The sequence below is a fragment of the Hydra viridissima genome, unplaced genomic scaffold (assembly GCF_058129835.1).
Source record: "Hydra viridissima isolate aposymbiotic clone 2 unplaced genomic scaffold, HvirCarnegie_v1 scaffold_10, whole genome shotgun sequence".
NCBI classification, from domain to species: domain Eukaryota; kingdom Metazoa; phylum Cnidaria; class Hydrozoa; order Anthoathecata; family Hydridae; genus Hydra; species Hydra viridissima.
In genome coordinates, this window is record NW_028324309.1 from 2,916,545 (window position 1) to 2,925,831 (window position 9,287).

The 9,287-nt window shown below is 29.0% G+C and overlaps 1 pseudogene across 1 annotated transcript; it reads right to left on the reverse strand.

Moving 5' to 3' along the window:
- Window positions 1-4,565: 4,565 nt before the first annotated feature.
- Window positions 4,566-7,860, reverse strand: LOC145189534 (uncharacterized; annotated as a pseudogene). The gene is made up of 3 exons (XR_016444620.1): window positions 7,048-7,860; window positions 6,177-6,408; window positions 4,566-5,934 (listed from the first exon to the last, which is right to left on the reverse strand). The product of XR_016444620.1 is annotated as an uncharacterized LOC145189534 (transcript).
- Window positions 7,861-9,287: the final 1,427 nt, after the last annotated feature.

Sequence of the window (9,287 nt, forward strand, 5' to 3'; positions counted from 1 at the left end):
ATAATTTTTAACAAGTTTTAATAAAAAAGAATTTGTTATGATTTCTTTTCTCCATTGCAGACAATTGTACTTCGTTATGCATTAGAATCCCAGACAACCTAGTGTTCAGTGTTCAAAAATCCTAGTTTGATAAGTTTTAACACTGCAGCGAAATAAATGTAATTTCATCGTGAGGACCTTCAGTAAATATCTCCTTGAAAATTAAAGGTGTTTCTGCGAAATTAAAGTTGTTCTACAAAGATGTCAAGTAGTATCATCATTGGTTATTTCTAAAATCGAAGTGTAGAAAAAGTGAACGTTTGTATTACAGTTGAAAAGATAAAAAGATTAAAAACGTTTCCATTTTTGCGATCAAATTGTTCATTTCGCTAAATCATTATTGATGTCCAAAGAAATCTCTAATTAATTTTGGTTTAGTGTATGCTTAGAACTCTAAAAAAAAAATAATAATAATAGCTTTAAACTTGATTTTCTTTACAAATATTTATTGGTTTTTAAATATTTGTCAAATTTTATGTCTTTTTCAACCTGTTTTATAGAAGAAAATTTAACAAACAACATACAATCGAAATGATTTTCGCCAATAATTTTGAACAACTGAAATTATTTCTCAGATCAATTAAGCAGCAGCTTTATTTATGTAAAAAAAAAAAAAAAAAAGATAAAAAATACAAAATGTATAAATGGGATTTTCTCTATTTTAACTAAAATATTCTATCAAAGATAGCTGCTTAAAGTCTATTTCTGTCTTTCTCGGTCTTCTCTATGTTTATTTTTCAGATTATTATTCTCCCTACATCAATGTTGTGTTTTTTACCGAAAATAGATTTTATCAGTTTAAAAGGCCAAAAGTATGAACTTTTATATTTTAAGAGTAGGAATGGAATCTTAAAGTATAAAAGTAAGCATCGGTCAGGAAATACATAACAAAAAAAAAATAGATTTTTATTTTTCTTTTTCTTTTTTTTGTTTTTTGTTTCATAGCTGATGGTTGTTGTAAGGCATGAAACTTTTTGTACCATATATAGTTGTTGTTTCTTCGTTATATATATATATTATATATATATATATATATATATATATATATATATATATATATATATATATATATATATATATATATATATATATATATATATATATATATATATATATATAAAACGAAGAAACCATTTTTTATATATATGCATATTTATATATGAAAAATGGAAATTAGTAATAATAATGATAATAATAAAGATATTATTTGATTAAACCTATGATGATAATGGTAATAATAATAATAATAATGATAATAATAATAATAATAATAATAATAATAATAATAATAATAATAATAATAATAATAATAATAATAATAATAATAATAATAATAATAATAATAATAACAATAATAATAATAATAATAATAATAATAATAATAATAATAATAATAATAATAACAATAATAATAATAATAATAATAATAATAATAATAATAATAATAATAATAATAATAATAATAATAATAATAATAATAATAATAATAATAATAATAATAATAATAATAATAATAATAATAACAATAATAATAATAATAATAATAATAATAATAATAATAATAATAATAATAATAATAATAACAATAATAATAATAATAATAATAATAATAATAATAATAATAATAATAATAATAATAATAATAGTAATAATAATAATAATAATAATAATAAAAGATACTATTTCATTAAACTTTTACTGGCTATCAAGAAAAGGAAAGACTTCTGAAAGGAAAGAAACTGGAAACAACATGATTGAAAAGAAATAGTGTGCAATGACCAACTGCTTACCTTCTTATTAGGTATTTTTTAAAATAACGTAGATTTTATCCATTTAAATTTTCTTTTTCTCTAAATTTCAAAAAGGATTTCACGTTTTACAAAAAATTAAGTTCTTATTGAAAGCGGGAGTCAATTCTCAAAAGATATTTAACAATTTGGACTATTAATTCTTGCTAGTTCTAATTTCAAAGGGACAAACTTTTCAATTTACCGAATTTGTGACTTAAAAAGTGGATTTTACAAAAGTCTATTTCAAAATATTGTAGCTGATCAGAATATTCTTTTGGCTTAAAAAAGTACGTCACCGAAAACTGTAAAATGTTTTTTTACAATATTAATAAAATTTCTTTTAATTGGCAATAATAACAGTAGCCTCCCTCTGATCACCATTTCAAGTTCATCATCCTACCTGTAATTACATTAAAAATCTTTTCTCAAAAACGTTTTCAAAAATCATTTTTTAAAATCTAAGTTACTTTCTCTAAACTGCCCGAAGATGCAAAGTAAAAAAGGCTACAAATCGCACTGCGAAGGTTGTTCTCTCAGTACGTTTTAATAATGTTATAATAACTTTAGTATATATTCTCATCTAAGAATACAAAACGTTAATAATAATACAACGTTATGTAATTCAACGACGGCCCCATTAGTGCAGATTAGTTAAAAGGATGGTCCAGTACAAATTATTTTGTAATGATTCAAAAGTATGAAAATTTTTTAGGATTTCTAAAGTATTTTTAAGAAAATCATTTGCAGTGCGAAGTTTAAACCTTATTTCATCGCTAAGAAAAATGAAAGAAAAATATGGCAACCAAGAAGCATCATACCACTGCGTGGCAAACATTTGATTATTGCAAAACCATAAAACAGTTTATTTTTATATTTAGAAGAGTCTGAGCTGACAGTACCAAAAGTAATATTAGTAAATTATTTGTATAAGTAAGAGCTTGGCTAAGTAAGATATATTAAGTAACATCCCCCTCAGATAATGAATCACAATGCAAACAAACCCTCTAACTGCGATGGAACGCTTTAACAGAACTCCTCAACCAAGAGATGACATCACCGTAAAAATATTCCTTAGTGAAAATGACAGCTGTCAAGATGTAACCAACATTAACAGCATTTAATTTTATCACGCGCGGTTTGGAATCGTCCCATCTCATGTAATCACATGTCCAACTACACGGTTTGGCAAGAGACTATTAAGTTGTAATATATTTTATGGCAGTTACAATAAAAGGTAAGCAAATTACGAAAGCTTTGTGTTTTATTAAAAAAACAGGTCAAAATAAAAATTGAGTCCAGTTCACAATCCTAGTTTTGTTTGTGACTTTGATTGTGAGCGTTGTTTCCATGAAAACAGTTTTAAATCATTTAGAAGTAAAGACAATCGAATTGAAGACAGTGGATACGAAGACAATGGATATAAAGATAATAAGTATAAAAAGTAACTTATCTTTTTATCTAAATGTTTTTTAAGTTTATCATTTAATGTCAAAAAGGAAATCAACATAAAATTGAAAAAACCTATTAATTCAAAGTTGTTTTTTATTTATTTAGAAAAATAAAGAATTACATGTGAGTGATCAAGGCTGCGGAGGAGGAAGAGGGTATGGAGAAAAGAGATGTAAGTAAAGTTTATTTGTTTTATATATTTTTTTGTTTTGTAAACCATAATTAAGCGATAAATTTTTAGATTTAGAGACGAAGAAAGATTTGATAATAAGGTTATTATTTTTACTCATCTTGTTTTTCATCAACATGTATTTATGGGTTTTTTGATTGTATGGATAAAAATGAGGACGTATGAAAAAAAAAAAAAAAAAATTAAAATACAGAGCAAAAAGGTTTTTATTAAAATATTTTCAATTTAGAAAAATGAAAAATCATATATGAATAAGATGAGTGATCAGGGATACGAAGGTTACGGAGGGCGCCATAATGGTGCTTACGGGAAGTAAATCCACATAAGTTTTATTTGTACGTTTTTATTATGATTGCTAAAAGAAAAGCAGTTTAAAAGAAAACTATATTCTAAACAGGGCACTCAGCATCGCTTAGCGGTTATAGGATTTTGTACATATTTTTTAGTGATTTTTCTTATTCAAATTTAAAAAATTTTTTTGCATTCAATTTTTAATTCTCTCTAAAAAAAAATATCTTTTTATTTTTTTTAAACTTTTGACATCTTAAGGGTTTGTTTAAGGTTTTAAAAAACTCACATTTTTGTTAAAATCTTTTCGAAGTATATGGTAAGTGTTAAATTTCTTTATTATTTTTATGAGAAATTAAAATAATCATGAATTTAATTGAGTGTAAAACTAGAAATAGAAAAAAAAGGTTTTTGCATAGAATTTTTTTGCTGATTTGTTTATCTCTTAAACATTCATTAATTTGAGCATGTGGTCACAGAGGTCGCCTCGTTTTTTTTCAATAAAATATGAAGAGCACAATTGAAAAAACAGCAGAGTCACATTTTTCATATTTTGAGAAAACCTAAATTAAAGGTTTGAAACCTTTTTATTACAAATTATGTGAGAAGCTGTCAATTCTTTTAATTTTTAAGGGAAGGTCATCTATTTAAGCATCAAATTTTAACAAATAAACATTCTGAAAATCATGTTAGCTCATGGAAAATTTTGTTTTTTCAAAATGTGTTCAGATTGGACTCTGCTGTTTTTTCCGTTGATTAGGACTTTGCCTGTTTTTCTATTGTAACACATAAGAAATAACTATATAAAACCATTAAATTTTAAAATTTTTTTATTTTAAACAAATAAAAAAATAAAAAATGCATGAACATTCACTGGTCTTGACCCTCATCTTCAACTTTATCGTCATACGGCAGAGCATCATAGAATGCCTCATTGGTGGTAAATTTTTTGTGGACTTGGAGGTCTTTGTACTTTGCAGCTGATATAGCCAGTCTGTCTTCATACAAAGCTACTGGCACTGCTGTGCATACTGAAAAATTGTTTTTTCTCGTTGGAACAATGATGTTTGTTTTCAAGAAAATACCGTTCCATGAGTCTCTGTGACAAACGGTCCCTGGACCTTCATCCTTGTTAAAAACCATTTCCCGAATGGGGCGCGTGGGGAACGGGCAGCCTTTCTTATACAATGGCCTTAGAAAGCCGGAGAAGTTTTTGACCAGATCCTGTTTAACATCAGTCACGTTAAATGGTGTAGGATGTTTTCGTGCTTCACTAAATATTTTTATCCAGTCTTCTGGAACACTAGCACTAGACTTTGTATTCACACTCCATATAAGAATGTCCGCGCTCAGGGAATGTCACTGTCACTGAGGTAAACCTTTTTCTATGGTGCACCATATAATCTAAAAACCAAATCAGGGTAAAGTTCTTATTCTGTCCTGAGCAGGAATCGCAGAATAGTTCAAGGTGAGTAACCTCTTCGCTGACCTTGGTTGTGATGTGGTCATACAGGAAAGAAGCCACCTCATCTGAACCTTTCCTAGCGACAGTCTCATCATAGCAGTAAAGAAAAACATCATCAGTTGATAGTTGGTGAATGTTAAATGATTGGTATGTGAGCTTTCTGTTGTAGTAAAAGTCATTGGTGGACTTGTTGGGTAGGTTGACATTTTTTTGGTAGTCAAACGTAAAGGCCTCAAGATGAGGTGTAATCTTGGCCCTTCGCTTAGCGTCTCTTTTTCTCTGGTAGAATGTGTCAGCCTTTCGCTGGTGGAGATCTTTTTGAAATTTTAACTGCTTCAGGTCCCTTATGAGGACTTCATTTGTTGGGTCTGATTCAAGAGTCTTTGTAGCAATTTCTATTTTTGCCAAGAACTGGTCGCAGGCTGAGCAAGTGTCGGTTCTTGGGTACCCAAAGCCAATGTTAAAATCGTTGTTGAATATAAGCCTGTATGACTCATACACTAAACTGTCTCCTGGCCACTTCTCTTGATATAAATCAAACATCTTGGAGATGCTGAGTTCTTCTGGCAGGTACAGCCGTCTCATCTTCTCTTGTGAGTAATGAGACTGCCGACCCCTAAACGAAGAGATGTGGTCTCTTATTCTCTGCCGCAGTTCATCAGATATTTTGTGATGACTGCCATGCTTTCCTCGTCCATCAACAGGAGGCAGGCCTGGGGTGAGTAAAAAAAATTAAAAAAAAATTAAAAAAAAGTTATAAAAATACATGTTCAGAGAATAACAGCACTCTTTATGAATTTCAACATTTCTTTTTAAATATTGAAAAATATTAATATATAGACAAGAAAGGATTATAGAAAAATGTGCATTTTTTTTACATTAACTATGATAAGAAAAAATAGCTTTTTTATTCCACAAACTGAAACAAAAAACTATTGCTAATAGTATAAATTACCTGTAGTAGCAAGACTTCTCTTGATAGTCTCAAGTCTCCCTTTCTTAATTCCAAAGATGGAGATGAAGGCTTGAAAGCAAACATAGGCAAATGAATCTGGGTCAACATCATCTGTACTCTTCAGGAATACTTTATAGTGATAGCTGTGACTGTTTGCACTTTTAGGCTCTTCCTTTCGAGGTCTTTTTCGGCTAATCTCCGCGACTGTGATCAGTGAAGCAAGATAGGAATCCTGTAAAAAGAAGCAATATAAGATTATTAACGCAACCGGTCACACATCTTTGGAAACACAAGCATTTTTATAAAATTTAAAAATATATAAGCCTACCTACTTTGTTAGAATTAATAAATTTCACTGCTTTGTGCTAGGACCTACTCAGAAAGTTGAACATAATAGAATGATTGATTTTATCAAGAATTGTCTATAGATAGTTGAACATAATGGAATTATCGATTTTATAAAGAAGTTTTTTTTTATTAGATAGACGTCTAGGCTTGTTGGTATGCTGCGTTCAAATAGAACAATGAACTGTGATATTGGGTCCACCCCAATAAAAAACTAAGTTAAAAATGCCTATTAAACATACAATACCAGCCTTGGGTATCATAACACAGTAATACAACCAGATGTCTACCATGGTTATGATTCAGATGTACAGGTCTAGCTATTCTAGACCTAACTAAATTTGAATGAAAATGAGAATGAGAAACTCTTTGTCTTATTTAATCAACATGTTCATGGTGGAATAACAGGTGCATTAAAATTGTGAATCTAGGTCTAGACCTAAATCTAGAGCTAGTATTATAAATAAAAAAATAGTCTAGAACTATATTTAAAGAGTTTAATTTAAAACTTAAAAGAAGAACTCACCTGAGCATCCTTTGTTGGTAATGCATTGAATGACTCGAGGAGCAAGGCTCTATTCTCTTCTTTGACTGTTTGAAAGCATTTAAGTCTTATACATTTACAGTCAGGGCCAGTTACATGAGATGACAACCTCTGTTTCTTTGCTATGTCTTTCTTACTGCCATTTTTCTTTCTCTTTTTTGGCTTGTCTGTAACAATAGGTGTAGCATCGTAGTCAGCCATTTTGTTTTAGTATAGATTCTTTGTGTACTGGTTACTCAAATGAGCTTGTGTACTGGAACTCAAATGAGCTTAATAAAAACACCCTATTTTGATCCTTATGAATTTAGAATCAAAAAAGATTTAAATTTACTTTCTATATTACACTTAAACATAAGAAGCATGCGGCAAAATTTTGAAAAGTTTAAAGAATTTCTATCTATTATAAATTACACGTTCGACGTCATATCTCTGTCAGAGACTTGGCATGATTCAGAATGTCCTCTAGAGTTGAATTCTAATTATAGTTTGGCAAATTACAAACTAATTAGCCAACCACGAGGAAGCAATAAAAAAGGCGGAGGCATAGGTGTTTACAATGATATATATTAACTAGATGTCTAACTTCCGAAAAAAAGTGAAGCAAATTTTTTTTGCCACCAGCATATGATTGGATAATAACTTGTTTTGCCACCAGCATCTGATTGGTTAACAGATATTACGGAAAAACGAATAGCAAAAATAAAACAAAACATCGCTAGAAATTTTTCTTCTTTGCTGAGGCTACCGGTTTTACAACCTCCAAAAATTTGCTTCACATTTTCTTACGGAATTTATGTGAAGTTAGACATCTAGTTAATATATATCATTGGGTGTTTACGTTCTCAAAAAGTATTAATTTAAAATAAAAAAGCCATTAAGTGTAGCAAATAATAGTTATGAAATAATTAAATATATGAAGATCACAATGGAAATCAAAACGGCAGTCACATATAACGTTATTATATGGACCCTGCCTTTTCTTTCCTTGTCACTGGTGGACACTGCTGTTTTTTCCATTGTATACCATATTTTCTTATTCCATTTTACCATAGACTATGTCGGTTTTTTCATTTGAAACTTGGCTTAAAAGAAGTATTTTTCAATGCTTTATTACCCAAGGGGTAATAAAGCATTGAAAAATACTTCTTTTGGGTAATAAAGCATTTTCAATGCTTTATTACCCATAACTGAAAAATTATAAAAATGTGACTCTGCCGTTTTTTCCATTGTGGTCTTCATATAGCTACTGCAAATAGACTTTACTGCCATGCAAAAAAATTGAGGTGACCTCTGTGACCTCATGCTTAAAAATCATTTTTAACTACCGTGAGTTTTATTAAGTAACCGTAATTCTGTGAAGTAAATGAAAATTCCGTAGTTAGTTCAATAAGATACGGTAAGTTTTTATTTGATTCAGTTTTACCTTGCGATGGTTTTTATAAGTTATCAAAATAGCTACATTCACTCTTTGTTAACTTTTAACACATACATTTCCCTCAAGGAATATATTCTTAAAAAAAATTTTTAAAGCCTGTGCCAAAATTTTGCAGTCTAGGTTTATTGCACTAAGTAATGCTGGTTGTATGGTTAGTTTAAAAAAAAGCAGTTTGTTCTTCACTAAATACAAAGATTTTCTGGATAAAAAAATAGAATCCTTCAAGTCGGCTTGACGTCACGCGAAAACACGGAAATAGCAACCATTATGGTTCGGTGGAAAACTAACTGAGTTTCTAAGTTAAGCAGTACAGCTAAACAATCGACAAAGCATAAAAGACAACCATGCCAAAAAGCTGTTGCGTTCCTGGTTGTAAAACAAATAAATTAAAAAATCCAGAACTTAGGTATTATTGTTTTCCAGCAAAAGAAAGTTTAAGAATAAAGTGGATAAGTGCTATTCAACGAGCAAAAGTTGATGATTCTGGCAAAGTCATCAAAAGTCAACCACAACAAAAATTGGTCTCCTAAATCAAAATTAACCTATGTTTGTTCTTTGCATTTTTTATTGTCGCAATTTTATATTTTATATTTTATTATTGGGTAAATAAATAGATATTATTTTTAATACACTTGAAGCTCCTTTGATTGTTTAAAAATAATTTTCAGATGTTAAACATATTATTTCCCTACTTTTAGGATGGAAAGAAAATTTTGAAAAACACCCTGATGCTATACCTTCTAAATTTCCATGGACAAATGTATGATCTCCATCTAAAATCTCAAAA